Source organism: Ailuropoda melanoleuca, chromosome 5 (genome assembly GCF_002007445.2).
Source record: "Ailuropoda melanoleuca isolate Jingjing chromosome 5, ASM200744v2, whole genome shotgun sequence".
Lineage (NCBI taxonomy): Eukaryota > Metazoa > Chordata > Mammalia > Carnivora > Ursidae > Ailuropoda > Ailuropoda melanoleuca.
In genome coordinates, this window is record NC_048222.1 from 41,856,746 (window position 1) to 41,883,744 (window position 26,999).

Consider the following 26,999-nt stretch of genomic DNA (forward strand, 5'->3'; position numbering starts at 1 on the left):
TTTTATTTATTTATTTGACAGAGATAGAGACAGCCAGCGAGAGAGGGAACACAAGCAGGGGGAGTGGGAGAGGAAGAAGCAGGCTCATAGCAGAGGAGCCTGATGTGGGGCTCGATCCCATAACGCCAGGATCACGCCCTGAGCCGAAGGCAGACGCTTAACCGCTGTGCCACCCAGGCGCCCCCTGAAGGTTTTTTTCTAATGGCGATAGTTAATGATCATTCTGTCCAAATACAGAGGTTGTATTAAGAACTGAGACAACATATTTTCACAAAACAAATGATAGGCAATGTGATGAAAGATCTGAGAACTACCTCAAAAAATTGTAGTCTTGATCATAAAATACTCAAAAGTAGAGAGTGGTCGAGAGGCAGTTGGGGTTGTACTTGCAGTGAAAGGGAGGTAGCTAATGGAAGATAAAAGGTCAGGGCCTTTCCCCCAGTATCCCCAAATCTGGAGTACAATTTGCAATATTAATAGTTTCTCAGTTGTGAACAAGCCCAAACAAACAAACAAAACAAAACAAAACAAACAAAAACATCCTTCCATGAGCTGCTTCACGTCTGGACCTTTGACTCTAGTCTTGTTCTATACAAAAATTCCCTTTCCTGTTCCCTCTAAATTTATGGATTTTTTTAAGGCCCTTACAGGTTTCTCAGAGGTATCTGCACAGTTCTTGAAAATATTAGTGTCATAACTTTCCATTCCAAGGACTTTAACTAGGTCAAAAAGAAAAAAATTGAGTGAGGTTTCTTATGCCCTGAACACGAAGATTTCCCTGGAACTAGAAGCTAATAATCATGGTCCAAAGGCACAGTCTTTTCACCAACAAAACGTATGTCACACACTTCTTTCCTGTTCTAGTTCCAGAAAATGACAGATCTCACCCTATACTGGCTTAACATCTGGAACAAAACCTTGATTCATAGACAGTGCACTCACTTAAGACATAAATCTTTTTCTGACAATTCCAAACAGTGGTAATGACAAGAACAAATTATTTTGGAAGAAATTTTCTGACCTACTCTGGTTAGCAGCATTGATGTGTCCATTCCAGATGATATTCTTATTTATCCAAATCAGCTTCTGGTACAGTCATTCAAATTCTCTAAATTTCTTAGTTCTGAGGACTGAGGTTAGCAATTTCATTAGCAATTCTTCACCAAACTTTAGACTCTAACCTCCAAATGTGCTTGTTTCATCGTTCCTGTTGCTTTGGAAACCCCATGTATCATCATTCAGAGTCTATTTTGCATTATTATAGTTCTTTATAAATAGACTGTGTTCTCATATTTAGGTATGAAGATTTGGTTTATAGTGATTGCTTTTATACATAGGACTTACTAATATTATAAAATTTTGCTTCTCCTTAAGTATATGCATTGGTTAAAGTATTAATAAAGCTTCTATATTAGATCTTATAGATCATACTAAACCTATACAGGCAAAGTGTTTCACTTTGCACATGTTCTGTAGCAAAATAAAACCAAACCTAAGTAAGTAAAATAGAGAGTCAAGTAAACAATCTAGCAGGGACTCTCCCAAAGCCACAACCACTTCTTACCCTAATTTATAGTTTCATTATTGGCTACACTTTTATTCTCCTTACTTTTTTTAGTTTCTTCCTTAGATCTATCCCTTACATATGTTTTTGGATAATAACACTAACCTCACTGAATTCCTCCTTCCAAGGCAGCTTGGCCAGTTTCACTTGAACTTTAGATGGCCCATAGGATACAGAAGGCTATGTCCTGAAGACCCAGGGATATAATAGTAATGATATTTCTATTGCCTTTTCTCTCCTCTATTCTTTTACCTATCACCACTAATATGAAGCTACTATTAAACGAAAATGACCATACCTACATAGTCAACTAAATACCTCTCTCTGTTTGTTTTGCTTTAATATCCTTTTTTTTTTTTTTTTTTTTTTGGCTTCATAGAGTACAACTGTTTTAGAGCTGAGAAGTTGAGACAAACTTTCTTCTAACATTCTCAGGGTAGGAAAGATGATTTAGTAATACTTTTATCTTTGACAAATTTTCCTGTTTTAAAATGTTATGAAAGAGGGGCACCTGGGTGGCTCAGTCAGTTAAGCATCTACCTTTGGCTCAGGTCATGACCCCAGGATCCTGGCATGAAGCCCCACATGAAGCTGCTTCTCCCTCTCCCTCTGCCGCTCCCCCAGCTTGTGTTCTCTCTCTCTGTCAAATAAATAAATATTTAAAAAATAATAAAATGTAATGAAAGCTTACTTAACAGCATTAATCATTAGGGCAATGCAAATGGAAACTACGATGAGATACCATCATACCCTTTTATGCCATTAGAACAGATTTAAAAAAAAAAAAAAACCTGAACAACCAAATAAGTCAAAACCTGACAATACCACGTGGAGCAACTGAAACTCTCATACTGCCTCACCGGTGGGAATGCAATATGGTACAGCCACATTGAGAAACAGTGTGAGAGTTTCTGATAAAGTCTTATCATAAGGCCCAGCAAGCCCCCCTCCTAGGTATTTATCTAAGGAAAATGAAGACATAGGTCTACACAAAAGCCTGTGTACAAACATTTATAAAGGCTTTATTTGCGATCACCAAAAACTGGAAATATCCCAAATGTCCCTCAACTGGAGAATGGGTAAACAAACTGTGGTTGGACTGCAACTCAGCAATGGAAAGAAACAAACCACTGATGTATGCAACATGCTACATGGCACATTTTAAATGCATTATGCTAAGTAAAAAAATCAAAAACAAAACAAAAGTTATACATTGTATGATACTATTTATTTGCCATCCTGGAAAAGGCAATATTATGGGAATAAAAATCCAATCAGTGGTTGCCGAGGGCTACGATGGAGAAATTGTGACAGTAGAGCTCAACGAACGTAGAAGACTCTAGTACTGTTCTCATTACATGAAACTTAGTAGTAATGAAAATAGGGGAAGAAGAAAAATAACGTGCAATAGATCAGCCAAACAGTTAAAACCAGAACGTCTGTATTCCCTGAGTCATGACATTTGGACCAAATTTAAGAGGAAGTGACCTTGTTAGCTGTCCTTTCACTATTTCCTGATAGTAAGATAATGTTGAAAATGCTTTGCTTTTGCATATAGATTTTCTGCAGTAATAATTCATTAAAGAAAATTTAATTTTAAAATATGTTAAATATACAGAATAGTGAAAAAAGCCTGTGCCCATATAAATTTAATAAATGCTATAATTTTGCTATATTTGTTTAGATGCTTCTTAAAATAGCAATACAAGGCTACAGTTGAGGTCCCAAATTCATTCCATTTCCCACATTCCTTCTCTAGAGGTAGCCACTAATTCAGGAAGCTGTTATATATCCTTATATTTCAGAGATTTATCCATGTTGTTAGATGTCAGGAGATTTCACTAATTATATTTTTTTCCAAATTTTTATTTAAATTTGAGTTGGTTAACATATAGTGTAATATTGGTTTCAGGAGTAGAATTTAGTGATTCATCACTTAGATATAACAGCCAGTGTTCATCCCAACATGTGCCCTCTTTAAAAACAACCCATCACCCATTTAGCCCATCCCCACCCACACCCCTCTATCAACCTCTGTTCTCTAACTTTAAGAGTCTGTTATGGTTTGCTTCTCTCTCTCTTTTTCCCCCCTTCCCCTATGTTCATCTATTTTCTTCCTTAAATTCCACACATGAGTGAGATCATATGGTACTTGTCTTTCTCTGACTGACTTATTTCACTTCGCATAATATACTCTTAACTCCATCTATGTCGTTGCAAATAGCAAGATTTCATTCTTTTTGATGACTGAGTAATAGTCCATTGTATACATATACCACACCTTTATCCATTTATCAGTCGATACATACTTGGGCTTTTCCATAGTTTAGTTATTGTTGATAATGCTGCTATAAGCATCAGGGTGCATGTACCCCTTCAAATCCATATTTTTGTATCCTTTGTGTAAATACCTAGCAGCACAATTGCTGGGTCATAGGGTAGTTCTATTTTTAACTTTCTGAGGAACCTCCATACTGTTTTCCAGAGTAGCTGCATCAGTTTGCATTCCCACCAACAGTGCAAGGGGGTTCCCCTTTCTCCGCATCCTCACCAAGATCTGTTGTTTCCTGCGTTAATTTTAGCCATTCTGACAGGTGTGAGGTGGTAGCCCATCAGTTTTGATTTGTATTTCCCTGATGAGTGATGTTGAGCATCTTTTCATGTGTCTATTAGCCATCTGGATGTCTTCTTTGGAAAAATGTCTATTCATGCTTTCTGCCCATTTCTTAACTGGACTACTTGTTTTTTGGGTGTTGGTTTGAAAAGTTCTTTATAGATTTTGGGTACTAACCCTTTATCAGATATGTCACTTGCAAATATCTTCTCCCATTCCATAGGCTGCCTCTTAGCTTTGTTGATTTTTCCTTCAGTAACTTTAATTATTGTATCGCATGATTATAGACATTTATAATCATTACTAAACATCGTTACTTCAAACAATACCCCAGTGAACATCTTCATAGCATCTCCCGGGGCATATGTGTGAAAGTTTCTCTAGGTGCAGGATTTTCAAACTTTTATGGCCAATGTGTATGGTGAAAATAATTTTACATTCTGTCCCGTATATGCCTATGTGCATAGTATATCATCACAGGCCGAGTTGCCTAGAAGTAGATCTATGACAGAAATGTGTGTGCAGGGCATTTATTGGGGAGTGTCCTGGGATCAGCACTCGTGGCAGAGTGAAAGAAGCGGAACGAGCAGAGAAAGTTTTGGGGTATAATGAAGTGGCATCAAAAGCCTCGGTTGACCCCACATTGGCTGCAGTGATCTCTCATCAGAGTAATTTTGAATTGGCACAAGGGAATCAGGCCTTTATATGCCTGCATTGACCAGTTATTGGATACAGCTGCACCCAGGGAGAGGGCGTGATCTTGGGCAAGTAGCTGTCTTCCTGGAAAGAGTCCTGGAGAGGGACTCAGCTAAAGCTGTTGACTGCCAACCCTCCCAGCAGCTGCGTGAACTAACACTTCAGTCCTGGAGAGGGAAAATCAAGGTGGCACACAAAAATTCACAAAACCATCCCCACCCTAATATTTTCTGTTCTATTTCATTTATAAAAAATGTTTATTATAACCCTTAAATCGATTTCACAATCCATTAATGGATCATGAATCACAGTTTGAAAAAAACCTGCTTTGCAGTATATACCCAGAAATGGAATTGCTGGATTGTAGGGCATATGCATTTTCAATTTTACTAAATATTGCCAAACAACTTTCCAAAAGAATTGGGCCATTTAATGTTTCCAGCAACAGAGCATGAGAGTTCCAGTTTTCCTACATCCTCAATAATCCTTGGTATCATCAGATTTTTAAATGTTTGCCCATCTGATAGATGTATTATTGGGATAATACAGTAGAGAATCTGAAACCCATCCTTTGATGAAAGTGAAAACATTCCCAATTTTGTAGGACACCAAAGACTGACTTCCTGCTGGCTTATCAACCACCAAAAGACATGTCCATTTCCCTGATAATTGGGTAATGTTCAAATTTTAGTCTTGCAAAATAAATCTTTTAGTCTTTTTAAAAAAAGATTTTATTTATTTATTTCAGAGAGAGAAAGAGAGAGAGAGTGCAAGCATGAGGGGGGCGGGCAAGAGGGAGAAGCAGACCCCCTGCTGAACAAGGAGCCCAATGTAGGGCTTGATCCCAGGACCCCGGGATCATGAACCTGAGCCAAAGGCAGGTGTTTAACCGACTGAGCCACCCAGGTGCCCCAAATCTTATAGTCTTATAAATCTGTTCTATAGCACCTGGCAAAGAGCATAGCATATAACGGCAAAAAGTAAAATACCTGTAGATAGAAGGAGAAAATTCTATGCCTTGAAACATGGCATTGAAGATTTCACTTTTTTTTAATCCCCTAGGCAGTGTGGTTTGGTAGAAGCGTATTGGCTCAGGAATTGTGAGGCCTAGGCTCTGATCTAGTCAGGCGATGTGATTTGGTAAATTCACTCCATCTTTCTGATCCTCAGTTTCTTCATCTCTACAATAAGGATTTTCCTATGTATTCATGGAGAGTTTGGAATACTGAGTTCTCACAACTGATTGATACTATGTAACAGAGAAATCAAAGAACTGGGAACCTGGGGACCTGGATTCTAGTCCTAGCTCTCCTCCCACGACTGGATGTGTATGACCTTGGACAAATCACAACTTTGCAAATGGTCACTTTGGGGAAAATGAAATGGTTACAAGATGACCTCTAAGGTTCCTTCCTGCTCAAAAATCCTATGTTCTGGGTCAGAGAAACATGAAGTCAATTTATGAAAGGTGACATTCTCATAGAGCCATCATGATCTGGGTCAGTGATACATTTTAAATCCATCTCTAATTGCCCATCCCACCTCAGTTGCCCTATAACCCAAACCATTTAGCCCCACCCTCATCCAGTTGCTCTACACGTTACCTGAACTCTTCTCTTGAGGTTTTCCCTTGCAAACAACCACCATTTTTATTACCTTTAGTATTTCAATCCTTGCTCCTAACCTTGTGGCAAACAGAGTCTCATGCTATGTGATCATCAGGAGAATATGAAACGGAAGAATAGGTTTTTTGCCTCTTCACACCTCCATTAATTCCCTATCCCTTTTTCGAATACAGTTTGTTAAAAATGAGCTGTATCATAATCTACTCTCTTCAGCCTGAATCAAGGATTCTATGGTTCTCCTTTCTTCACTGTGCCATCCATGACCTTTCAGGCAGCACTGCACAGGCCGGCAGGGTTTGCCAGCACTGCCCTATTGTGCCATCTCTAATAGCCTTTCTTCCATTTCAGTTCCAATACATTCAAATAAAAGCCTCATACCAACTTCTTCCTGTTTCCCTTTCAGTAGAATTTAAAACTTTGTAAGTTACTATTACATCTAAATTCTATTAAATCAATAAGGTGATGTTTATTAAATTCAAAATGTTGTTAAAATAATTACAATCAATTATGAAAACACACAGGGTTATAAGCAGAGAATCTAGAAGAAGGATTTCCATTTCTAGGAGATAGCACAGCAATGGGGACTGTAAAAAGCCTAAAATAGCCTTAGGAGCAGCTCTGGAGATCTTTTTTGTTTTTAATTAAAATCTTTATTATTAAAAGTCTATTTTTCTCCAATTTCCGAGTAAGGTAATTGTCAGAGTTCTTCCCTTCTGGATTAACTTTGCCCTTAATATAAGTAGTTTGATATAACTAACCAATCCATCTCTCTATACACATTTGTAGGGGAGCCCAATCCTTATGGACTGCAGAGGCTTAAATTCTTTCTTTCAATTAAGAACCTCGTGCCCTGAGTCTGAAAGCGTTCCGAATAAGAGGCTGTTTCCACCATACTGGAAAGAGGCAAGGAACAATGCATAGGTCTTAATGCTTTGCTCCTCTTAGATAATATCAGCACTGGACAGTGACGTACTTTTCTACCAAGAATACAAAAAAAGGAGAGGAGGAAACTAGCAACCTCAAACTATGCCTGGAACAACCGATCATATTTCTTCTTTAGAAAGATTAGCCTGGCAACAAAGGGAAGGAAGGGTTGAAGAGGAAAAGACAGGAGCAAGGGAATCCAATGAGTTGATCCCTATAAGATTTCAGGTAAACAACAAACAAACAACAAATAAAAAAACCCAGAAGTACAGCTTGAACTAGGTCACTGGGAATGGAAATTGCGATGAGGAACAACAGGAACAATACAATTGGATGTTAAAAAGGTGATATCGATTGGCTTTGATGATTCAATGTTTAAGAAGGAGGGTGGGGAGAGGTGCCTGGGTGGCTCAGTTGGTTAAGCATCTGTCCCTGCTCAGTGGGGAGCACGCTTCTTCCTCTCCCTCTGCTTGCCACTCCCCCTGCTTGTGCTCTCTCTCTCTGTCAAATAAGTAAATAAGATCTTAAAAAAAAAAAAAAAAAGAATGAGGGTGGGGAAGAGGAGTTGATTACTCACAGGTTTTGACTTTTGTGATTGGTGCACGGTGGGTACTATTCAAGAAATTAAAGAATATAGGAGAAACAGGTTTGTGGTCAAGATAATGAGTTTACCTTCAAAAACATCTAGTTTCAGGTGCGCTTGGGACTGAGCTGTCTGGAGGCAATGAATATACATTTCCGAAGCACAGAAGAGAGGTATGTAGGTATGTGTCTGTCTCCTAGTCTGAGGGATTACACGGGAAACAGAAGTATTTTACATTTAAGGTTACTTTTTCAATTGCAGGTGTTTCCCCTCACCAATAAAAAGGTCATCCCTGTTGTCTACCTTTGCAGAATGTATGTCTGGGGCAATCAAGAAAGAGAAAAGACTTAGGTTGTCTGATTTGTTGAGCTTCATGTTTCCCAAATATCCTAACTATAACAACAGTGCTGAGTCCATGAGAAAAGCTGACTCATATTTCCTGCAAGTCAGCACAGATATCCATCCTTCCAAATTATTTGAACCTTTGGCCACTCCCAAAGAAAATCAAAGTGTTGGAACAATTTATGAGCATCTCCTTCATTTATTGAGAACAATTCTAGTACATCTGTTATTTTTTTCAGAGTAAAAAAAACAAACAAAACTTTTCCTGCCTTGTGCCCACCCGTATCCCTATGCTCCAAATAGGGATAACTTTACCTTTCATAGAGAGTCTAGTTTCTCTCAGGATTCATTCAAATGCTTTCTATTTGTCACCTTCCATTCCCACGAATGGAATTAATCACTCCAACCCCCCAGTCTCCACAGCAATAGTCCCACCATTTAGTGCAGGACTTCTCATGGTGTGATTTTTATTCAAGTGACATGCCTAGGAATATACCTTGAGCCTTAGAGGCATAAGGTGCTTATCTATCTTTGTTTTCCTTCTGTGCCCAGCGTAGTACTTTGTGTATAAAATCTGACTGACATGAATTTGTCAACAGTTTTAAAAATATTGTCTTACCATTTAAAGAAATTTGGCAGGCATAATTGTCTATGGACAATGACAGATAAAAACCACACTACATATAAATGACTTTCTTTTGCAGATCATTTAAAAACGAAAAATTGAAATTAGAAGGACTTGTTGAGAAAGGTACAAGCATTCACTTGAGGAAGGTGTTGCGAGGCGATAATTTTCAAATTTGTGAAAAAGTGCTGAGTCAAAGATATGACTCCTCAGCTCGCCACCAACAGGCTGGAGACAGCAGTGGTTCAGACTGCTACAGCCCTCCTGTCCCTGCACGCTGCTCTCAAGTATCACATTTAAAATTTGCCATTGACAACATGACATTTCTCCCTATTATTCTTGCGAGTTGTTCAGGTAATTTGTCTTTCAAAAGTATTTCATCCGATTTGTGTTTTTAAGAAATAAGTTGATAATTTGACCACATTTCTAATAAATTTCAGTTTGTGGATTAAATACACTAGAGTGTCACTCTAACACCATTGCACGATGAATAGAATTTGGCAACGTGTGCTGCTTTGGGACACATCCAAAGAGTTTCTAAAGGACGATAAATCCCTGGTGGAAGGCTTTCTCACCCATAAGGAGGCCCCATGCCATAGATATCAAGACCACTTTATAGAAGGCTCCAGGTTTTCACTTAAAGTCGTGGGAAACTTCTGGTATAGCAATTAAAGGTGAATAGATTTAACAGGTGGAGAGGATTAGGCTGTACAACAGCTTCAGCTTCCAGTGCTTTAAACTGTTACCAGTTTCAAAGTTTTCCTTCATGCACCGTTCAAACCATAATATTTAAAAATAACGTCTAAGAAATAACCAGATATAGCTCCAGGTATAAAAAATGGCATAATTTCAGAAATGGCATGAGGCCCAAAAGTCTAGGCCACATTTTTCTATGTGGCCTGTGTCTGCATTGTTAAGACTCCCTTGCCCAAATCATATTTAGGGTTTAAGTTTATTTAACTGTGACTATAGTGACATATGCGTGGGATGTTGAAAGAATTCAAGATAGGGCCGTTAAGGGCTCTGAGGTATTTAAAGACACTTCCTGAGCATACAGTCAAATAGTGCTTATTGTTTTTCTATTGCTTTTTAATATGTTCTTTCAGAAAGTGTGTTCTTTGATTAAAAAAACAACCAAAACTTCAAACCTTTTCAACTGTTGAAACTTTTTAGAAGCCCAGTCTGTAAGCTATGCTTGTCACCGTATGTCCATAATATTTTCTTATTTTTTTTAAAGATGTATTTATTTATGAGAGAGAGGGAGAGAGCATGAGCGCACAGGAGTGGGGGAGCGCAGAGGGAGAGAATCTGGAGCAGACTCCCTGCTGAGCAGGGAGGGAGCCCTACCCATGAGGCTCAATCCTGCCACTTAGGAGATCATGACCTGAGCTGAAACCAAAAGTCCAATGCTTAACCTACTGAGCCACCCAGGCACCCCTATATGTCCATAATATTGTAATTGGCAATGTAAATATTTGTATATTTTTTTGCCAATTAAAAGAGTGCTTTTTGTTGCTCCTCCAAGAGGAATTGACTAGATAGGTCTCACAGGGATTAAAACCAATGAAAGGCTAAATCTGCATCCAATGGGGAAAGAATGGGAGGTTTGCAATTGGACTTTAAATTTTTTACAGTTTAATTGAAATATAATTGACATACAGGGGACTACACATATTTAAATTGTGCAACATGGTAAGTATGACATTGGTATACACCTATGAAACCATCACCACAGTCTAGATAGTGGACATATCCATCATCCCCCCAAATTCTCTTGTGGCCCTTTATACCATAATCTCACCTTTGCTATCACTGGCCTATAGCCATGCCCTCGTGTTAGGGATAAAACACTGCAGAAGACACGGGCAGCAGGAAAAGGGGTCCAGCCTGGCAAAGATATTTAGCTTTTGGTTTCATGGAGTTAAAACGCACATAGGATGTGCTTAAAAAATAAAGTTATCGACTCACAGTATTTTCAAGTCAAAACCGATCTTGCTCTTTTGATCTTCATAACTTTATCGAATGTTTGATTTTTTGAAATGTGGCAAAAACTTGCTTCCTTCTTTCTTGCCCTTTTTCTAAACCATTCCTCACACAAGAGTGATTTTTAAAATTAAATTTACCCAGAGCTGTAATCACTTATTTTTTAATGAAAATTAATAGTATCAATTAGACATGCATTTAGAGTAGTTGTACATAAATGGAGGGGCACGTTGTCTGGGCCATTTTGGAGCAAACATTTACAAGATCATAGAGCACATTTTATGGTCCGAGAACACAATTTTTCAGTGCTAAAAATTAATTGGTTTTATAGTACTTCTCATTATTATCTTAGCCATCTGAGCTAAAAACTTACACTAATCCTTATTTCTTGGGTGGTGGTTTCTTAACTTACATGGAATGGTCCATCAAACCTTTCAATGGGAGCAAACAATCCTGATTACCAAACTCATTTACCATTTTGGGGGGGAACTCACCTGATATCTTCAAAAATATATATATGTTTTATAAAGTAGAATAGGAGTTATTGCTTACTGGGTAGAGTTTCAGTTTGGGATGATGAAAAAGTTCTGGTGATGGTTGCATAGCAATGTGAATATACTTAATGCCACTGAACTGTACACTTAGAAATAGTTAAAATAGTAAATTTTATGTTATGTATATTTTATCCAAATAAGATAAAATTTATGTCTTGATAGCACATGTCATTAGAAAATGCACAGCTAAGCACTTAAAAATACATTTGGGACTATAACATCAAGAAACTACACGCTTATGGGGCACCTGGCTGCCTCAGTTGGTAGAGCAAGCGACTCTTGAGCTCAGGGTTGTAAATTTGAGCCCCACATTGGGACAGGGATTACTTAAAATTAAAATCTTAAAAAAAAAAAGAAAAGAAAAAAACTACACACTTAAAACAGTATATATTATTTTCCTTAGTAGCACATTGTACAAAAATGGTTAAGAATGACTGATTTGGATCACCACTTGCAATAAAAAAAACCCACACCACTAAATGTACTTAATCAAATAGCATCGATTAGGCAACTATAAATGACACTAACATGACATACAAAACACTTAGGAACAACTTACATTATTTAACAATTTTCAGTGAAAGTAGTATTTTTCTGTATATAATCTTATGTGATTGATGCTCATACATTTTTAATAAGGAAACTAAAGATCAGAACATATAATTTGACCAACTTAGTGTTGAACAGGCTCAACTTCAGGTTCTTTTTGTTTTTACTTGAAATCCAGCTCTTTGGCCCATACGTTGCGCAAAATATAGACATAGATATCATACTGCAAACATCGCTGTTCCCAACTTCCTTGCTCTAATGGCTTTCAGTGGCAATTACAATAAAATCTGATTTTGTTTCCATATTTTCCTAGGCCTTGGGGAAATGGGCCCTCACTCACCTCTCCAGACCCATTCCAGGCTCCTCTTTATACCTTGGATTTCCCAGCACCAAAGACTCCACCCAGTTCTAATAGCCAAGGTCCTTATTAACCACAGATCCTTTGCACAGCCATTCCCTCTGCCTTAAACAATTCCCCAGGGCATTTGTCACATTACTAACTCCTCATCCCTCAGATGAGCTTTTCCTGACCACTCTGTTTTGTTTTCTTTAACCTATCCTATTATTTGCTTTCCCAGAATTCTGTTCATAACCTTTATACACGTTTTCCTTCAAAATGTGTTAAGTATTTATGGTCCCTCTTTTTCCAACTAGTCAGTTCCATGAAAGCAGACCTTTTTCTGTTTCCCTCAAGGCTGTGTCCCCTCAGCATTTGTTTGCGTTTCAATGAATGTTTGTTGACTGACGGAATGAATGAATACAAGGGAAGAAATGGAGATAGTTAATAGAGCTGTAAACCTGGTTTGTAAAAGGGATTAATGCGCCTATTCTGCGCAATTGAGAAAGTTGATTTGAAACCAGAGGGACTTTTAGGGTCCTATTTCTCCCTTCACTTGACCATGGAATAATATCTAACATTCATTGAGTACTTTCAGGCACTACGCTAAGGACTTCACATGTATTATACAATTTAACCTCAGAACAACCCTGTTGCTGTAATCAACCTTTATTACTCTCATTTCTCAGAGGCAATTTGCCAACAGCCACTAATGGTGGAGCCATAGCCAGGTTTAAGTAGGCCATACCCCATTAATCCACTGTAATCGACACCCCTTCAGTCAACAACAGGAGTTTTATCAACGTACTTTTCAGAGAACCCCCCCCCGAATTCCCCATTTTACCTGACCTTCAGTATCTTGGGACCGAAACCTACTAGGTGCTTGCTAACCCCTCGGGGGTTTCCTGGGGGAATCTGAGCGCCCTTGGCGTAGGAGCAGCCGCTGACTGACGCGTGGTGCTCTGGCTGGGCAATGTCAGGACTGTCGGGGCTGCTGGGGAGGAAGGAGGAAGCAGGTCAGTTGGCCCAAGACGGATTCTTGACCCTCGGGGTGGTGAAAGGGGAAGGGAAGGTGTTTCTCACCCACGCCCGCCTCAGGCTCGGGATCTCCCGACCGCAGGGGGAACCAGCGCACATTTCCCCAACTACAGCTCGCGTCACCAGCGAGGGCGGCTCAGCCCCGCCCACCTTCTCCGCCCCGCTTTGTGTCAGGCGCTAGGACCCCACAACCCTCAACCTGGCCCCGCCCCGCCCCCTGGGGCTGGACCTGGCTCGCGATTGGCGCTTGTGGGCAGTGATCCCCGCCCCCGCCCCCTCCGTCACTGCCAAGATGGCACCAGTCGCTGCGGCTGCGGCCGCCGCGGCTGGAGCCAGAGAGGGAGGCGGAGGCAGCGGCGGCTGCGAGGGGAGGGGGAGTCCCGTCTGACTGAGACTGCAGGCCTGGGCGGGCGGGGGTGCCGCGCAGGGCGGAGCGCCGGGCTGGGGATGAGCTAAGCGGGTTCGGAGCGCCGCGGCATTCAGCCCCTCGTGTCCCGCCGCCGTCGGTAGGAGACTGGGCACCACTCTCCACGCTCGACCCGCTGTTCGCGCTGGAGCCAGCGGTGAGGTGAGTGCGGGGGTGGCGGCGCGGGCAGCGAAGGCATGTGGAGCTGTCATGGCCCGGAGCGGTGACAGCCGTGGTCGCGGGAGCGGGGTCGGCCGGGCTCGGAGAGGTGGCGCGGATGGCCGCGACCTCCGCCTGGGGGCTTCGCAGAGCCCGGCGTCCTCGGCGGGCTGGGTCCGCTCCGGGGTGGCGCGGCGGTGCTGAGAGTAGCGCCCGCACCTCTGTGTCGGACGCGTGGGGGGCTCCGGTGTTTTCATTCCAAATTTTCTATTCGGGGCTGGCTGGGGGCTCTTGTTGTTGGGAGGTGGGGGGGGGGGTGGGGGCGGGGGCGGTGAGAGGGGAGGTCCTGAGCTGGGATTTTGACAAGCCGGTTACGTAAGACGGAGGTGGCCTTCCGGAATCCCACCTGCTCGATATTTTAAACAGGCGGCCGCGGGAGCCTGGCTGGCCCCCAGAGGCCCGATTTTCCTCCCGGGGGTCTGCTTAGCTAACCCCGGCCAGCGTGGGCCGGGTTAGGGTTCAAGTTGGTCAGTGCATTTTGTGTGTGTGTGTGTGTGTCTGTCTGTCTGTTTTTTGCGGGGGGAGGGGGTAAATGTTGCTGGTCGCCACCATTCCCTTTGAAGTTTATCGCTTTGGGGGGGGGAGAAAAAAGAAAAAAGCTTGTGACCCAAAACTGGGTCGCAGCGACAGCTTTTCATTATCGTGCTTTTAAATGACAGATGTGCTAGAAGATTTTTGTTATTGTTCCAGAGTGCTTTTAATTCAAACGTATGGTTACGCCTGGAGGCTTAGAGAAGGGTTTTTGTCTTACAGGACAGTTATTTGTTGTTTGCAACAGCAGGACAGGCATCAGTCAACAGGCATGTATTTATTTGAGGAGAAAACGCGTGTCATCCAGCTAGAGACTCATGAGGACAGAAATTGTATTACTCCGTGAATATGTTACTCTTTCAAATGCATTGTACGTTAATTAAAATAATAGCCCAAGTGTGCAAGAAGCAATTTTATAAGATTGCAAGCTGTTGTTTGGTGTATATAGTCTCTATTTTCTGCTTGCCCTAATCTACCTCTTCTCTCCTCTTGGGGGAAGGAGGCGGAGACACCTGTAAACAGCGTAGCCCAGGTTACACTAATCTATTGTAGTACATTTGAGATTATTGTAAAAAGTAGTCTCTGGGGGATCTAAGATTAGGTAATAAGGAAGGACTCTTCGGCGAGTTATTCAGTTTATGTTTAGAGTAGATAGTTCTGGGATCCAGCTTTTGAAAACTTAAGTATACAGAATTTCTGAGCTATTTGAACCCTGTTTGAACTTCTAATGAAACAAAAGATTATATTTGGCTTCTTTTATGGGAACTTTGTTTTGTTTTGGCCAGAATTAAACATTTTGGGCAACTTTTACTTCATTTTCGCAATTTCCCTTTGAACTGCAGCTTTAAGTTGGAGTCCAGACTAGCATATATCATGCCATCATCATCATTATATATACTATATGTTATATAATTTTCTTTTTCTGAATGATTAAAGATAGACTTACTTCATTGTGGAATTTTAAAAGAATGTACTTTTTAGGAAAATTAATTGATTTTGACACCAGCCCAATAGAAATAAGAGTAAATTTTGGCCTGAGTTTTAAATTTACACAAAATTACACTTTTGAAAATTGGTGAAGCGATATAAATTTTTTGTTTGTGCAAGAGAGCCAGGAAGCTGATGCTGATTTGTTCTGAACTTTTCCACATGAATTACCACTGGCTTACATAGTTATTGATTCTTAAGCCCCTGGAGCTGTTGGCCTATTTATGGCAGCTTGAATAATATTTGGAATAATTGGAAAACTATAAGAAGGAACAGAGTATATGACATTTATTAATTCATTCAAAAATAATAAAAATCATGGCAGAATTGTAAAAGAAAACTTATTTTTTCATTGACTGGTATTATTTACACCACCTTTTTGTTTCCAGAGTTCTTCTGAACAGTGTACCTACTGTGGAAACCTAGATTTAAGCACTGATACAGATAGAGATGTATATTACATATCTTGTATCATTCATATTTAAATTGATGGCTCATTATTCCAAGTGGAAAACAAAAGTGGCTCTAGCAGGAAAATTGACTTGTTATTCTTGTACTCTCTGATGTCAGAGACTTATCATGGGCTTTCCTCTTTCTTACCAGATGTGGAAGATGAGACTGAGTGAAGGAAAGTTGATAAAAAAAACTTCTTTGTTTGTTTGTTTAATACCCTAGATTGTTGATCATTGTTTAGTAGAATTTGTGAGTTGAGGAGAAATGAAGTGCTCACGCTTTATTACTGTATATCCTAGTTGTCGCTTTGAATTCTAAAACATAAGTATAGAACTTTATACATAAAGGGATTAATTTATATAGTTTGTTACTGTAGTAGGGAAAAATTTATAATGGTCAAAATGCCATGTAATAGAGGAATAGTGAAACGAATGATAATCCATGTGGTAGATGAAGTTTTTAAGGGTCACATTTTCAGAAATATTTACTGACATGAGAAAGTACAATATAGTGTTGAGCGAAAAATCAGAATATAAAGAATATACTTTGTTATTATTTATAACATACCACATACACATGACAAAATGATTGGCAGGAAATAATTTTTTTTTGAAGATTTTATTTATTTATTTGAGAGAGAGAGGTAGAGAAAGCATGAGCTGGGGGAGAGGCATACTCTCCGCTGAGCAGGGAGCCCAACATGGGGCTCCATCCATCCCAGGACCCTGAGATCATGACCTGAGCTGAAGGCAGATGCTCAACGGACTGAGCCACCCAGGCACCTCGGAAATAAATATTTTAATATTGAAAGGTGTCTGGATGATGGGATTATATGTCATTTTTATTTTAGTGTTTATACTTTGTTCTATCTTCTGAATAGTATTACTGTAATAATGACAAGAGTGACATTAAAATGTTTTCAAGGGTCATAGGAGAAAACCTTGAAAATCCCACAAAACAACTACTCCAATGAATCTTATGATTCATTATTAGAAAGCTAACTCAAAGTATGGTGCTTATGCAGTACATGGTAATGGAAGGAGCTAATAATTGAGGTGAAGGCACTCTCTCCTGGTTACCAGCACCAACCTGGTAGTGGTTTTACATATGTAGATGCTTCTATTAATGCACGTTGTTACTCTCCGACCTCTTTTCTATTTGGATCTTACACCCAAACTGTTTTATATTGATAGGGCCACCTATTGATGGACTGTTTGACTCAGTCTATGACTCTTTACCCCGTCAGTCAGTAGATAGCAGTTTTTGAATGTTTATGAGGTGCCAGGTATTTTGCTAGTCACTGAAGATGAAGAGGTAAATGAAACATGATTTCTGTCCTCAAACTCTGGTTGAGAACCCTTTCTTTTTTTCTTGGGCTGCCAGTGCATACTGTGTCGTTTGCTTTTCCTCTTTCACTGCGCGTGGCCTGGCACCTCAGCCAGTATCTTTTTGCTGGTGCTCATATCCTCTTTTAACTTTCTTTATGGGAAAATATGTTTTGAAGTCCAAACAACCAATTTACAAATAAAGTTTTGAAACATTACTTGATCGTATGTTGGAGAATCTTATATTCAGAAGGGCTGCTGTTATTGTTATTTTTTTTTAAAGATTTTATTTATTTATTTGACAGAGATTGAGACAGCCAGCAAGAGAGGGAACGCAAGCAGGGGGAGTGGGAGAGGAAGAAGCAGGCTCATAGCAGAGGAGCCTGATGTGGGGCTCGATCCCACAACGCCGGGATCACGCCCTGAGCAGAAGGCAGACGCTTAACCGCTGTGCCACCCAGGCGCCCCTGTTATTGTTATTTTTAAAGTGTGTGATAATTTCTTGGTGCCTCCTTGTTTCCTTCTTTTATAAAGCACAAACAAGTAGAAACCAATAGGGAGACGAGACAAACTATCAAGAAAAATGTGGAGAGGGGCGCCTGGGTGGCACAGCGGTTAAGCGTCTGCCTTTGGCTCAGGGCGTGATCCCGGTGTTACGGGATCGCTGGCTGTCTCTATCTCTGTCTAATAAATAAATAAAATCTTTAAAAAAAAAAGAATACTTGTGTTCCCTCTCTCGCTGGCTGTCTCTATCTCTGTCTAATAAATAAATAAAATCTTTAAAAAAAAAAGAATAAAGGTGGGGAGATATCAAAGCAGTTTTCCTGCTGGTGCTATACTTTATATTCACCAAGAAATTGAGTCATCAAAATGTATAGTAAGAGATACTGTTCTGCTATACTTTTAGTATCTCTTTGGATCCATATAAAAATACACTTTCCATGTATATACATACATAAACTCACAGTTTAGCTGTTTTCATTTACAAATAAAAGCTGAAATAGGGAGATTGGGAATTTCTTAAATTTCTTTTTATTTTTACTGTAATATTTTATAGATGATACATTTTGGGGAAAAGCTTTAAAAATACAGAAAATTACCCAAAAAAGTAGTAAGCACACATATACTCATCATACAAAATGTTAACTTTTTTCTTTTCTTTTTCTTTTTTTTTTTTTTTTAAAGATTTTATTTGTTTATTTGACAGAGATAGAGACAGCCAGCGAGAGAGGGAACACAAGCAGGGGGAGTGGGAGAGGAAGAAGCAGGCTCACAGCAGAGGAGCCTGATGTGGCTCGATCCCATGACGCCGGGATCACGCCCTGAGCCGAAGGCAGACGCTTAACCGCTGTGCCACCCAGGCGCCCCCAAAATGTTAACTTTTTTCATTTTAGTTTCAGATGTATTTTTAATATAAAAAACTATGTATATCATAGTTATCATATTGAATGCTAAAAGAGCAGGTAGAACTTTATACTGTACTTGAACATTGCTGATCAAGTTAAAGTCTTTTTTGTTTGCCCTAGTTTCATCCTCCTTGTCTCTCTTCATATCCCCTCCCAGAGGCAATTGTTACGATAAATTTGATGTGTATCCTTCCATTTTAATTTTTAATAAACTTTGCATATGAACAGTACATAGCATTGCTTTTGATGCTTTTGGAGAGCTGTGGGCTTTGGAGCCGTACTCCCTTGGTTTAAATCTGGTCTCTGCTACTTAATAGTTTTGTGACCTTAGGCAAATTTTTAAATCTTTCCATGCCTCCATGTCCTCATCTATCAGAATGGGATAATAGATCTGCCTACCTCATAAGGTTGTTGTAGAAAGCAAGTGAGTCTATTTATAAAAGGTGCTTAAAACTGTGCCTGGCCCTTTTTTTTTTTTTTTAATGTGCTAGCTAATTTAAGCAGCTGTTAATATGATTTTATCATGGTATACATCTTTTGAAACTTTTTAAATTTTTGCCCCCCCTCCCCCATCCTTGTTGGCCCGTATAGGTCTGACTCATTTGTGTTGATTGGTGTGTAGTGTTCCATTAAATGGATATACTGCGATTTATCATTTACTCTATTAATGAACATTGATTGTTTTTATTTTTTATGTATTATAGCAGTGCCTTGTGAACATTCTTTTATCTCCTGAAGCACATACCAGTGTTTCTCCAGGGCATATACCTGATTGTCAAATTGCGGGGGCTTAGGATATAAGCATCTTTCTCTATACAGGATATTTATAAGATATTGACAAACATTTTCTTTTTTTTTATTTTAAAGATTTTATTTATTTATTAGACAGAGATAGAGACAGCCAGCGAGAGAGGGAACACAAGCAGGGGGAGTGGGAGAGGAAGAAGCAGGCTCATAGCGGAGGAGCCTGATGTGGGGCTCGATCCCACAACGCTGGGATCACGCCCTGAGCCGAAGGCAGACGCTTAACCGCTGTGCCACCCAGGCGCCCCGACAAACATTTTCTGTTCCTCCATACCAACAGTTAATGTTATCAGACTTTCGATTTTTTCCAATCTGATTGGTGTGAAATGGCATTTCATTTTATATTTTTATTTCCTTTCATCTTTTCATATATACGAGCATTTTTGGTTGTCTCTTCAGTGATTTGCCTGTACTTGTCCTTTACGCATTTTCCCTTGGACTTTTTTTTTTAATGCTCTTTAAAAGGTTTTTTGGTTTGTTTGTTTTTAAATATATTCAAGAGAGTTACAAATGTTAGTGAAGTTTGTTTGTTGGTGAAGTTTGTTTTTATTTGTTTTTTGAAGTTTCCAAATTTCTTGAACAATGACCATTATGGACCTAAGTTATTGTGAATTTTACACTATAGTGTATTATTAGTGAACTTTCCAATGTACTTTCTTAAAATATGTGTCTACATTCTTCTCCTTCTGAAACTGTGAGGAAATGTAATGTACTGTAAATATATTTTACCTATTTAAACTTTTTGGACTTCAAAAGCCAGTCAGAATTTTTATTAATATAATTAGTACCACAATTTTTCTTTAGTCAAAATATGAGTCCTGCTTGAGGAGAGTTTTCTGTTTCTAAAGTGCTTACCAACTAAGGAATAAAAATGTACACCTATTAAATGACCATAGGCACTTACATTTACAATATTCTAAACTATTCCTCAGTGTTGAGATTGTTTTGCACAATACTAACTGTATTTCTATTTTTGTCCACCCTACTATACATGACTTAAAGGACTAAAGTCAGTCTGATTAAGACAATAACTTCCCTAATTTCATTTTAAATAAACTTAATTTAGAGTAGTTTTATATTTACAGAAAAGTTGTGGGGAGTTACCTTGTACCCTGCACCCAATTTTCCCTGTTGTTAATATCTGACATTTTTTTGCTACATTTGTTACAATCAAGGAACCAACACTGGTATACTACTATTAACTAAAGTCCATATTTTACTTGGAATCATTAGTTTTAACTAATGTCTTTTCTGGATTCCAGAATCCCATCCAGAATACCACAGTACATTTAGTCGTCATGTTTCCTTTGGCTCCTCTGGGCTGTACTGGCTTCTTAGATTTTCCTTGTTTTTGATGGCCTTGACAGTTTTGAGGAGTTGAGTCAGATATTTTGTAGAATGTCCCCCAGTTTGGGTTTGTCTGATATTTTTCTCTGAGTTAGACTGGGGTTTGGGTTTGGGGAAGGACGACCACAGAGGTAAAATTCTATTCTAATTACATCATCTCAAGGGTATATACTATTGATACGACTTATCAGTGATAATTTTACCCTCGATCACCTGGTTGAAGCAGTATTTGCCAGGTTTCTCTACTGCAAAGTTTTTCCATACTCTACTTTTTGGAAACAAATCACTAAGTGGAGACCATACTCAGTGGATGGGGAATTAAGTTCCAACTCCTTGATGGGGAAGTATCGGCAAAATTATTTGGAATTATTCTGTCAGGGAGATTTTTGTCTTTCCCTCCATTTATTTATTTATTCAATCCACGTGGTCTCAAGGATATTAATTTTTTAACTTTGGGTTATTATCCCATACTACTTTATTTTATTTCTTAAATTGTGCTACCTTTTTCAGGTTTGTTCCTATGGCCAATAGGACATAGGCTATTGTTTTGTGGTTTTTAGCACTTCTTTACTTTCTAGTACTACAGGGTGCTCCAGACTCATCTGTGTATTCCCTGCCTTAGTCCTACAATCAATCATTTCTTCAAGGATCCCTGATTACTTCTATTAGATAATGATATTAGAAACCAAGATCTGGGCACTGGGTGAGCTTATTGCTGCCGGGATATCATTGCTTCTAGGCCTTCTCGGTGCACAGACCTAGGAAATGTATGTATGCATATTAATCCACATATACAAACATACAACTATTTTTGTATCTATCCATGTGTATCTGCATGAAGCTAAACATGAGTTTATACTGTTCATCTTTGACTCTACTTCAGTACCATCTGGTTCATTCTAGCTATATCCCCTTGCTTATATGTAACCTCCCTGTCCAAAAGTAAGAAACCTGACTCTCACCATCTGCCATCCATTTACTTATTTGGTCAGTCCTGTCATACATATACAACAGAAACAACTTTGCCAACTAGAACATTTTTATGTATGGTTCTTTTGTCTTTAGTCTTAGAGTTTCCAGTCAAAGCACTGATTTCCACAGTTACTTATGTCAGAACTTTTCAGAACCTTTTTTCCCTTGTCCTCCATATTTTAATTTTACTTTTTATAAATTAGACTAAGTTACGTAGTAATTACATCTTACCAAAATTTATTAAAATTTATCAAAAAGTTATCAAAACTTCCCTTGCTTAATTATGGAGCCTTAGTTCTTTTTTTTTTTCCCAAAGATTTTATTTATATTTGACAGAGAGAGAGACAGCCAGCGAGAGAGGGAACACAAGCAGGGGGAGTGGGAGAGGAAGAAGCAGGCTCCTAGCAGGGGAGCCTGATGTGGGGCTTAATCCCAAAACGCCAGGATCACGCCCTGAGCCGAAGGCAGATGCTTAACGACTGAGCCACCCAGGCGCCCCTGGAGCCTTAGTTCTATATGGCCTTTTTTTCACTTTTGGGGCAAAAAAAAATAAAATAAAATAAAATCCAGTCTGTGAAAGTAGTATTTCTTGAGGTGTAGCCAGAACAGTACTCCTTCATTTGGTTGTTAGCTGACAACTTTATGATTTGGACTGAGAGTGTTTATAGCTTCAAATATTTTTGATAGTGCATGTTGAGATGTGCCATTTAGTGGAGCATTAAAGATCATTGCAAGTAAACAAATACATAATTGAGTGTATTCTTACAATAATTTTATATGGATTAATTCATTTAATTGCCTCAAGAAGCCTTGTGTGTGGGGGGGTAAGTACTTTATTATTTTGCCTCTTTTAATGATGAATAAATAAAGACACGGAAATGAAGCAACTTGTCCAAGGTCACATGGCTAGTCAGTGGCAGAGCTGGAATTTGAATGCAGCCAGTCTGACTATTGAGCCTGCATTCTCAATCACTTTGCTATATTACCTCTAATTAAAGAAGAGAGGTTCAAAGAATGGTAAGAGTTATGAAGGAAGTAAAACAGAAGGATATGGGAAAATGACTAGAAAAGGGTGCTTTTTTGGGAAGTTCTTTCTTAAGAGATGATATTTGACAGATGAGAGTCAGTTATGTGAAGAGCTGAGGAAAGAGGGATCCTTGTGGGAAAGCATCAGGTGCAAAGCCTTGCAATACAAAGGAGTTTGGGATGAGAACAAAGAGGCACCCGGCACAGAAGGCCAAGTGTAGTGAGCAAGGGCAAAAATAGTTCATGAGGGCCTATAGCGCTTATTATATGTGAAGTTCCATACAATAAGTCATTCAGTAATCAAAATAACCCATTACTGAATTTTATAGGTGAGGATATTGATAGAATACTCTGCATTAGCTGAAATTATCTCTTTTTTCTCCCATTTTTCTCTTTATCCCACTGCAGTCTAATTTCTACTTCCCGAAATAAACAATAACAATAATACTTTGGGCCCTTTTCTCATGAAACTCTGCCCTTTGACTTCCACTATGCTGTCCTCTTTGTTTATCTTGCCTGTTCCATTAGAAGCGGTGTTCTGGGGATTAGCTGCTTGCGCTTCTCCGCCTTCACATTTTCCCTAGTAAGTCACAGTACCTCTGTGGTTTAGTTACTGTATATCTACCAGTTACTCACCAAGCTGTTTTCCCAGGATTACTATCTTTCCAAAGCATCAGATTATCTTATCCAATTGCTTACTTATCTTCATCTCAAGCTCTGCTGTCCAAACTGAATTTATATACCTACCTGAAGTTTTGTTTTGATCTGTTGTCTTCCAAAGACATCATAATCTGTGGACTTTCTCATCCCAGGAATTTAGGAGTCATTCATGATTCCTTCCCTTCTTTCTCTCTCATTCCCATCCATTCATTTACTGAATTCTGCTGGCTGTACCTCCTGAATATATTCTGAATCAGTCCCTCCCCTAGCATCCCTATTCCGTCTTGTTAGGACATACTTCCTTACTTTGTGGCTGGTTTTCCTATCTTCACTTTCATCTGCCTGAGATTCACCTTCTCAGAATTGCCAGACCGATGTGTCTAAAATGCAGTTTGAAGATTTCTCATTGACTCCCCATTGTCAATTGGATAAAGTTGAACTCCTTACCGTGTCATTAAGACTGAACATGGTTTGGCCTCTGACTGGTTCTCTAATCTTAACTCTTATAATTTCTGCTTTCCATTTTCCACTCTAGCCGTACAGAACTACTTTTTGAAGATTCCCTGAATGTATAGCTATTTCTGAATTGTTGACCATTACTTAAGTAGTCCATCTGCTTGGAATAACTTCATTTTCTCCTTTCCTTTTCCTTTTGCCTATCTAACTCTTTTGCATATTTTAAGACTCAGCCTACGGTCACCTGGGTGGCTCAGTTGGCTAAGTGTCTGCCTTCAGCTCAGGTCATGATCTTGGTCCTTGGATCAAGCCCCGTGTGGGGCTCCCTGCTCAGCGGGAAGTTAGCTTCTTCCTCTCCCTCTGTGCGCTCTCTCTCTCTCTCTCTCTCTCTCTCTCTCTCTCATAAATAAATAAATAAATGAAATCTTAAAAAAAAAAAAAAAAGATTCAGCCTAAGCATTACTTCCTCCAGAAAGCCTGCTCAGACCCAGACTCTGGCACAGCGAAGATACTCAGTAAGAATTTGTTGAGAGAATTATTATAGTGTTGGAAAGGCAGTACAAGGTGGTTGGCTCTGGATCCAGAATGTCCGGGAATGAAACCTGGCTTTACTCTTTAACTACCTGTGTTATCTCTCTATACCTCCGTTTCTTCCCCTTTAAAATGGGAATAGTGAAGTCTTCATAAGGTTGTTGTGAAACTTAAATTTGTTAATGCAAGTAAGCATTCAGAACAGTGTCTGGCACTTAGTAAATATTCAATAAGTACCCTGTATATAGCTGTTGTTGCTCTTAGAATGTTTTAATTTATGTATTGGTCGCCTCACCAACCTGGAATTAGCAAATGAATGAACAAACTAATCCTAGGTTTTAAAATGAAAGATACATTACTAGCTTTTGAGAATGTAATGGCAAGTTGACCATGAGTCTTTCTAGTAGTTCCAACATTTGGTGCTTTGTTACAAAGTTGAAGTTGTCATTAATGATGATTAGCATTTCTTAATTCTATTTAATTATTTAAATTTCAGCACACTTAAAAAATTTTTTTTGAGTTTAGTTGACACACAATGTTACATTAGTTTTGGGTGCACAACAGTGATATTTGACTTACCTAAATGTTATGCTGTGCTCACCACAAGTGTAGCTACCATCTGTTACCATACAACACTATTACAATATCATTGACTGTATTCCTTATGCTGTGTCTTTTATTCCTGTGACTTAATCATTCTATACCTGGAAGCCTGTGTCTCCCTCTCCCCTTCACCCATTTTGGCGATCCTCCACTCTCTCCCCTCTGGCAACCATAAGTTTGTTCTATTTATAGGTCTGATTCTGCTTTTTGTTTATTCATTTTTTTTTAAGCTCCACATATGAGTGAAATCATATGGTATTTGTTTTTCTCAGTCTGACTTATTTCACTTAGCAAAATACCCTGGAGGCCCATCCATGTTGTCCCAAATGGCACAATCTCATCCTTTTTTTTTTTAATTTAGTTTCAATTTAGTTAGTATATAGTGTATTATTAGTTTCAAGGGTAGAATTTAGTGATTTTTCAGTTGCATGTCACACCCAGTGTTCATTACATCAAGTGCCCTCCTTAATGCCAATCACCCAGTTACCCAGCCCCCCCACTCATCTCCCTTCCAGCAGCCCTCCGTTTGTTCCCTATAGTTAAGAGTCTCTTATGGTTTGCCTCCCTCTCTATTTTTATCTTATTTTTCCTTCCCTTCCCCTATGTTCATCTGTTTTGTTTCTTAAATTCCACATGTGAGTGAAATCATATGGTATTTGTCTTTCTCTGACTGACTTATTTCACTTTGTATAATATCCTCTAGTTCCACCCACATTGTTGTCAATCTCATCCTTTTTTATGGCTGCATGATATTGATACATATATCTACACACACATGCCCCACATCTTTCCTTATCCATTCTTCTGTAGATGGACACTTAGGTTTAGCATACTTTTATTAATCATACTATTTAAACTGTAGCAATGCCCTTTATTTCCTCTTAATTTTTAGATAGCCTATACTGTAGCATTTAACCAGCCTTTCCTGTTATGGATTAAGGTGTGATGGTGGTAGCTCTGTTAAGATTAGGCTTTTTATTAATTTGGGATATAAACTGAAGCATGTTGTAGAGAAGGATTGAATAAGGAGCCACAATGGGGAAATTAGAAAACTTCTCAACTATTGAGCCAAACCTGCACAGTATCCCTTTTGTATTTGGTTTAAAATGTATTTACAGATGAAGTACTCATAATCAAATGTAATTTCAGTAAACATTCTAGAAGCAATAAAAGTCATTAAAAATTATGAATGCCTCTGCCTCTTCCATTATTGTAAACAGTTAAGACTTGTTTACTTCAAATCTTTTTTATGGCAATCATTGTTCAATTTTTCATAAACTTTTCCTTTTTTTTTTTTAAAGATTTTATTTATTTATTCGAAAGAGATACAGACAGCCAGCGAGAGAGGGAACACAAGCAGGGGGAGTGGGAGAGGAAGAAGCAGGCCCACAGCAGAAGAGCCTGATGTGGAGCTCGATCCCATAAAGCTGGGATCACGCCCTGAGCCGAAGGCAGACGCTTAACCGCTGTGTCACCCAGGCGCCCCATAAACTTTTCCTTTTATCCTAAGTTTGTCCCTCATTTTTTTCTGAATGCCATAACTGTCTATATAATCTTGGCAAATTTGATAGAAGTACTGTTTGTTTTGTTTTGTTTGTTTTTATCTCTGAACTTGCTGTTACATTTGTAGATTTTCCCAGTCTTGCTCAATTTTGATTATGTGAAACGTCAGTTTTCCTTACTAAGAATAGTGCAAGTTACTGATATTCATTATTCTTCACTATTCGTATGAAAATTGTTACTAAAGAAACTAGTTTTTTTTTTTTTTTTAAGTCTGAGTTGCCAAAGGAAACTTTTTACTAACAAGCTAATATCAGAGAAACATGGAAAACCTAATGT

At 39.0% G+C, this 26,999-nt stretch overlaps 1 protein-coding gene and 1 long non-coding RNA gene across 7 annotated transcripts in view; one reads left to right on the top strand and one right to left on the bottom strand.

The window, feature by feature from the left end:
- The window catches only part of LOC109488855, an 18,470-nt gene extending 4,888 nt beyond the window's left edge, over positions 1-13,582 (bottom strand). The window contains exons 1-2 of the long non-coding RNA XR_002141704.2: positions 13,480-13,582; positions 13,246-13,390 (exon numbers count right to left, since the gene is read on the bottom strand). This is a non-coding gene — a long non-coding RNA (uncharacterized LOC109488855). The remainder of the gene's footprint in view (positions 1-13,245; positions 13,391-13,479) is intronic.
- The window catches only part of DENND4A (DENN domain containing 4A), a 138,969-nt gene that overhangs the window by 594 nt on the left and 111,376 nt on the right, over positions 1-26,999 (top strand). For 3 of the 6 annotated variants that reach the window (XM_019794150.2, XM_019794151.2, XM_034660802.1), the window contains exon 1: positions 13,711-14,002. The gene's annotated coding sequence lies outside the window, so the exon portion shown is untranslated. Of the gene's footprint in view, positions 1-8,111; positions 8,188-13,710; positions 14,003-26,999 lie in introns of those variants that run through there. The other 3 variants (XM_034660799.1, XM_034660798.1, XM_019794153.2) reach the window with 3 other exon arrangements.